This window comes from Sinocyclocheilus anshuiensis, unplaced genomic scaffold, assembly GCF_001515605.1.
Source record: "Sinocyclocheilus anshuiensis isolate Anshui unplaced genomic scaffold, SAMN03320099.WGS_v1.1 scaffold775, whole genome shotgun sequence".
In the NCBI taxonomy this organism is placed as follows: domain Eukaryota; kingdom Metazoa; phylum Chordata; class Actinopteri; order Cypriniformes; family Cyprinidae; genus Sinocyclocheilus; species Sinocyclocheilus anshuiensis.
In genome coordinates, this window is record NW_015552614.1 from 77297 (window position 1) to 84976 (window position 7680).

General features: G+C 36.0%; 1 long non-coding RNA gene across 1 annotated transcript in view; it reads left to right on the forward strand.

Annotated features, from left to right (window-relative positions):
- LOC107665950 (uncharacterized) overlaps positions 1 to 6175 on the forward strand; it is a 15522-nt gene extending 9347 nt beyond the window's left edge. Inside the window, exon 3 of the long non-coding RNA XR_001631622.1 lies at positions 6007 to 6175. This is a non-coding gene — a long non-coding RNA (uncharacterized LOC107665950). The remainder of the gene's footprint in view (positions 1 to 6006) is intronic.
- Positions 6176 to 7680: the final 1505 nt, after the last annotated feature.

Consider the following 7680-nt stretch of genomic DNA (forward strand, 5'->3'; position numbering starts at 1 on the left):
TGGTGTGGTTGCGTGCGTGTGTGTGTGAACGTGGTGTATCAGCATATGTGTGTATTTGCATGTGTGTGTGCCATCTTGTATCTCTCCTGTGCCACCAAGTGTCTCCTGCCATCTGCCCTCACCTGCTGTTGCTTTTCAATGTCTGCATAAACCTACCATACACAATAATAAACACTCCACCTGAATACACATGCAGATAAACACACACACTTAATGCTTGTTTATTCTATACTGGATTTTTCACTTTTTTTCCTACGGAAGGCTGGATGGACAGAAGGTGTGTTGTGAAACGAGAGGTACAGGATGTACTAGTACATCCTGTACCTCTCGTTTCACAACACACCTTCTGTCCATCCAGCCTTCCGTAGGAAAAAAAGTGAAAAATCCAGTATAGAATAAAATGTAAGAACTATTTGCAGACAATTTAGCATGAGGAATTAATTGTGTTAGGTATTAAATATGATTGTAAAAAAAATACTGACCATCTGTGTGACCAGTGACCTGAGATATATGGTTTGACAGTCATAATTTGATTGGTTTCCAGTATAATAGCCAGTAGACCTACTAATGGTAGTGCTGGTTATGGTGTTGGAAACAGCTGTTTTCAAAATTTTGTTATTATATCTGTTATCAAAAATATTATTATTTGAACTTTTCCAGTTTTGACATTATCAAGAAAGGATGGAAATTTAAGACATTTTTAATATTACAAACAATTTATATTTTAAATAAATGTTCTTTTGAACTTTCTGTTCATCACAGTATCCTAAAACATGCATCATGTTTTCCCAGGGCCGGGGTCTAGACATTTGGATGCCCCCAACCCCCAATAAAAAGCATTTGAAACAAATATGATTCCAAACATTTTTTATTTATACATTTCATTTTACATTTTGTATATTTTTACTTATACAGTACCAGTCAAACGTTTGGACACATTACTAATTTTAATGTTTTTAAAGAAGTCTCTTGCTCATCAAGTCTGGATTTATTTGATCAAAAAATACAGAAAAAAACAGTAATATTGTGAAATAGTATTACATTTAAAATAATGTTTTTCTATTTTACTATAATTTAAAATGTAATTTATTTCTGATATGCAAAACTGAATTTTCATCAGCCATTTTTTTCTGTATTTTTGATCAAATAAATGCAGGCTTGATGAGCATAAGGGACTTCTTTCAAAAACATTTAAAAAAGTAAAAAAAACTTTTGACCGGTACTGTATGTACATATTAATAAAAATGTATCTAAGGTAATCTCTTTTTTGTTTGTTGAGGTTGTTATTATAGATGTGATATTATTATTATTATTATTATTATTATTATTTTGCAGTAATTTGTTCTGTAATTTATTCACAGTTCCTAAATACCACTTCAGTAAATGAACATCAGTGCTTTTATCAAAATAATTAGTGTTTTGGGTTTTTGGAAAAGAAAAAAAAATAATAATAATAAAAAAGAAGAAGAGGTATCATGCTTAATACAATATTCGACTGTTGTCCTTTGTAGTGTGTATAATATTTTGTAAATGAATAAAACCATTACATCCTTCAGCTAGTTGTCAAATGCCAGAGGATAATATTGCTTCCAAACCAGAAGTAATAGCCTTTTAGCTAGTAGTGAAGAAAAGGCGAGTGCATTAGTGAATGGAGCTGGCAGGCTGACATGATTTGGAGACAGTCCAAAAGTGCAGCCAAAGGACACGGTTCAATATGGTTATTTGTAATCAATGAAAACCTATCAAATTATTATTGCCAAAAGAAGCTATGAATGTAAATAGACGTTGCCAGAACATGTATTAGGTCTGCCGGAGCCTGATTGCACAGGTCACACAGAGGTTCAATTTCATATTTATTTATTTATTTTTTAATAAACCAATGATATATGACCAATTAATACAGTGATATTAGCTGAATGAAATAGTGTTGTGCATAATAAGATCTGATCTCAAACCTTTGCAGAAAGTGTAAATAGTTATTACCTGTGCAGAGCTAGAATGATGCTTGAATTTATTTTATTTTTTTTTAGCATGTTGCCGTGCAGTTTTTGGGAGTGTTATAGTTGGTTGTTTGCAGGTCCAAGTTAAAAGGACCCAAATTAAAAGATATCAACCTGGATCATAGGGAGTTGGACTCAGGGCTGCCTGCAAGATTTCATCTGAGGCTATGGAAAATGTGTTTCACAAAAACAAAACTGAAAAGTTCAATAACTATATATGTGACCCTGGACCACAAAACCAGTCATAAGTCGCATGGGTATATTTGTTGCAATAGCCAACAATACATTGTATGGGTCAAAATTATAGATTTTTCTTTTATGCCAAAAATCATTGGAATATTAAGTAAAGATCATGTTCCATGAATATATTTTGTAAATTTCCTGCCATAAATATATCAAAAATGTATTATCATTAGTAATATGCATTGCTAAGGACTTCATTTGGACAACTTTAAAGGCGATTTTCTCAATATTTAGATTTTTTTGCACCCTCAGATTCCAGATTTTCAAATAGTTGTATCTCAGCCAAATATTGTCCTATCCTATTATCCTCAATTTAAAAAAAATTGACCCTTATGATTGGTTTTGTGGTCCAGGGTCACATTTGACAATATATACTTCTGTTCAAAAATTAAGCTCTGCTGTGAACTTTAAATTTTCTTGAGTGTGTTTAGCATTCATGTAACAGCACACTTTAAATATAAGACTACTCGGGTAACTGTAAGACTTGAGACTCGTCAAACCAAATGAGTGAGAGCAACGGGACATTTGAGCAGAAAAACGTGACTTAAAACACAAAAACGGCAAAAAGCAACAAAATGGTCAGAGACATCCATCTAGCACATATTTAAAATCGAAAAACAACTGACAAATAACTACATTTTCCTAAAGTTACGTCTTTTGTCTTAAGTGTTTGAAGGTGAATATCCACTTCATCCAGTGCTCTTTGTTCTCTTTGTTCTTAAGTGTCTTGATATTGTCTCTTTTACTGACTAAAAAACTGCTTTGGATGATTCAGAGAGAGAGAGAGTGATCCCAACAAATGCGAATAAATTCAAACCATTTTGCAAACCCATTTGGCCAGTTCACTGAAAAGAAATAACCGACTGAAAAGAATGATTAATTGGTGGTTGAGTCAACAAAAATATGGGACACATAACCATTTCTCAGGCCGGTTGGTGCATTCGGCAGGCGCCACTGAATTGACTGCTCCAAAGAGATTCTCAGTTCATTGAATCAGTGAGTTGTTGACTTGAGAACCTCTTGGATGAATTGTTAGCAAGTAGCTCTGCAGTTTTTAGGGTGTTTGAGGTGGTTGCTAGCTGGTTCAAGTTAAAATTGTCCAAATCAAATGCTATTAACCTGGGTCATTGCGAGTTGGACTCATTCGGTCTGATTTGTGAACTAAAAATAATCAGATGACTCAAAATCTGGCTCAAAGAATGATTTGTTTATGAATCTAATATTGCTACAATACCAAGGCAAGGCTCTGTGTGTTTTAGTTTACACGTGCATGTACAGTACACTAAATTGACCAGTTTTGGCTTGAGTTTGGTTCAGTCTTAAACCTCAAACAGAGCTAAGCCAGGATGAAATGGGCCAAAGTGAGCCAGCAGTGCACAGTCAGGCCTTTCATCCTCCCCCTGACTGATCCGATCCAGCTGAAGGATTGCAAAAAAATGCTTAATTTGGAAACTCATTGCAGTCATTTAAATGTTAATGGGCTTTTCTTATTTTAAAATCACCTCACTGTATTATTGTGCAAATGAGCCTTTTCTCTCTCTCTCTCTCTCTCTCTCTCTCTCTCTTTCTCTCTCCCTCTGTCACTCTTGCGTCTTATCAATCCTCTCTTAAATGCTGAAACGTTTACTTGTCGGCCCATAATTGGATTTTTTTTTTTTTTCTGACTGAGGAACAGCAGGTGTGAAGGTTCTTCTCTAGTAGGAGTTTTTGGTGGAATGTTATTCTCTGTGGCAGTCCACGTTGTTTGTTTTGTATTGTTGTGCTGTCTGATGGCGCCCGGGAGAGATTCAGTGTACAGACGAGTGCATACATCACCCGAAGCAGCCAGCTTAATCAATATCTAACCAATCAATTTAAATATCAGGAGGTCTGGACTTTGTATAAGTTCCAGCTACGGGAATCAACAAATCCTTTGTGGAGATTAGAGAAGAGGTAACCAAAGAAACATTGCTTTTGGTATCATGCTGGTAGCACATTTTAGTAGCTAGCTGACATATTCTGCAATGCACATTTTAATGTCAGGATTTCTTTTTTAAACTTTTGTCTTTTGTGTTAGATTAAGGGGTGGAGATCAGGTCCAATCACAAGATGGTTATAAACTCACATCACATTTATTCCTGTGACGGCAAAGCTGAATTTTCAGCAGCCATTACTTCAGTCCTCAGTGTCACATGATATACTGATTTGGTGCTTAATTATTATCAGTTATTATTTGTGCTCAGTTATTAATAATGTTTCCTATTATCAATGCAGATTTTTTTAATTTTTTTTGCCTGCTTAATATTTTTTTGTGGAATTAGATTTTTTTCAGGATTCCTTGATGAATAGAATGTTGAAAAGAACAGCATTTATTTGAGATGGAAATGTTTTGTAACATTAGAAATGTATTTGCTGTCACTTTTGATTAATTGATGTGTAAGAGTATAATTATTAATATTAATATGTATGTATGTATTTATTTTATTATTTATTTTTTAATTTATTTTTATTTTACCCCATACTTTTGAATAGTATTGCATAGGTCTGTGCGATACGGTTAATCATGATTATTTTGCTTAAAATATAATCATAATTATTGCCATTTTATTTATTTATTTTTACATTTCAACAGAATTATTGCCTTTTCACATAAGCACAAATCAAGAGAATGTCAACTCGCATGGCTTGCTCGCAGATTTAGTCGCTGCAAACACCGCAAACAACTGTGTGAAAGAAAAAGGACTGGTTTTAATACACTTTTATTTGAGTAGAATATCTCAATAGAGATTGCTAAACCGTACCTTACATGTTTGTCTCATCAGTGTGTTTTCCATAATGTAGCGCAGTGGTTCCCAAACTTTTTGCAGCGTGCACCCCTTTCTAGTGTTTGACACATGTCAAGCACCCCCACCACCGTACTCCGGTTAAACACCACATTTTTTACTGCAATACAAGTATAAATACAAGTATTCACTGTATACAGGGCTTGACATTAACTCTTTTGCTCACCAGCCAATGTGGCTAGTGGTTTTCCAAAATTACTAGCCACTCAGCATTTTAACTGGCCACAATTTAGTTGCTGGAAAATTACATTTTATATGACTAAAGTTACTGTATATTAAAATTTATTTGAATTGATTTCCAGGTATTTTTTATTTTATTTTTTTGCCTATAAAAAGGGCATTTCCCCCTAACCTTATTAAATGCATGTGTCATCTTTCATATCAAATTCTTACATTTTATTAATAATTTAACAGGTTTTTTTATTTACAAATATAAAAGTTACTTTTAAATTTGAAGGTAACCCGCCAGCAGGTGGCAGCAAGTTGACTGTCTTAATGAGTGAGTCATTGAGGCATTCAAACGATTCCTTCAGACGGCTGATTCATTCAAGAATGAAGCAAGCGCCTGTCTTTATGAATGGACCACTGAATCATTGACTCACATTATTAATTAAAAAATGCGAATCATTCAGTAGCATAACGAAACACCGCTGACGCTGTGTGTTGCTCAGAGATGCGGGACAGTTCTGCTGCTAAGTTTGTTTGGAACTATTTTCGTAAAAAAAAAACGAGCAAAAACATTGACATTATTGTACTAAAATGTATGCTCTAAGTCACTTAATATTAATATTAACTACTCGTTTGAAGTCTTGTTTAAAATCAATGTCGAATTTACAATCGTACTGATTTTCGGGGAAAACTGCACTCTCTTAGTCATGTCATGTTAATTAATTAGGCTAGGCTTTATGTAATAAATATAAAAACTACATTTTTTACCGCAGTATGTTTCTTCTGTGTGCAGTTGTGTTCATTTGTTTCAATTTCTCCATGAGATTGTCTCACGTGAGTCTCAACTGCCGCGACCTTGTTACTATTGATTATCCATTATGAATTGCCGTTTACACCAAGTGTAATAAAATCAGAATCATTCTCGCCGAAATTTTGGTGCTTCCCTAATTCTTTTTTTAATAAGATTAGATTAGTTGTCCGGTCCCCTTCAAAAAATGCACACAGATCATCAAAAGCATTATCTCGCGCACCCCTGCTGGTCGGTCTGTGCACCCCTAGGGGTGCGCGCACCCCAGTTTGGGAACCGATGATGTAGCGAGAGTGCGTGCACATTGTTGCAAGATTGGGAAGATAAAGTTAACCACTGGGCAGGAAAAAAATCGATTTAAGAGAAAAGATCTGATTTAAACTCTTTACATTTGGCAACCTCAACCAAGCTTAGTGGCTTGTTTCCAATGCAAGATAAAGCAAATGCCAAATTAAAAAGAAATGTTTTCAGGATAAATAGCTAGCGGGCAAATATTGCAGACGATTCTGCTTAATAATTCGAGAGAAGCAGAAATCGTGATCACAATTAAAATATGATTTATTGAGCACCAAATCAGCATTATTAGAATGATTTCTGAAGGATCATGTGACACTGAAGACTGGAGCAATGGCTCCAGAACCCAGAAAGTAATAAAGCTATGTTACATACTCATGTTTGACATTCAAGATTGTTGATACATATATCATGTTGTATATGTAATTTAGTATGTGTTGAAGTGTGTGGTTTTCCAGCCCATACACACTGACCCACTTTGACTGTGGTGTCCAGCACGTGAGAGCAAAAGGAAAGAGAGAAACACGAACGTCTCAGGTTACTTATGTAACCATGGTTCCCTGAGTAGGGAACGAGACACTGCGTCCTCTAGGGGTCGCTATGGGGAACGCCTCTTCGTGACCCGTGTCTGACGCATACATTGAAAAAAACACCAACAACACGTTGGCCGGCGACAGCCATGACATCACTACCGGTGCGACTATAGCAAGTCACGACAAGGCGTTCCCCATAGCGACCCCTAGAGGACGCAGTTCGAAGTTCCCATGAAAGGGAACTCTATGTACAGGTCACTGAGGAAAAATGAAGGTTTTATGTGCCTTTCAGTTGCATTTTCCAATTTAATTTAATTCTCTCCACTTTAATATAACCTCCTGTATCTCCTTTCCCAGTTTCGATCAGGTTCTGATCTACTGACCCCGCGCATGTCTCTGGAGTCAGTCAGTAATATGATATCTGACGCCAAGCTGCTGGTGGACAAAGCAGGATAAGGCACTGCTGATCCATGCAGTATTGGCATATCTGACTCTGGAAGGTGTGTGCGTGTGTTCTTCCACATATATATGTAGGTATGTGTGTGTTTTTGTGTGGATGTGTGCTCTCCCATATCTAACGTAACCAATACAGTGTCTAAGACTCTAAGAAGCAGATATAACACACACACACACACACACACACACACACAGTGGTCACTGAGTCATTGCTGTGTTTCTCAGCTGTTTGATCTGATAAGGTGGCTGCTGAGGACAGCAAAGAGGGAAAGTGAACATATTTTTCCTCACCGCACGCTATCCGCACCGGGCTGAGCCGTGCCTGTGATTGCACAAGCCATTTGCGCTAGTCTGAT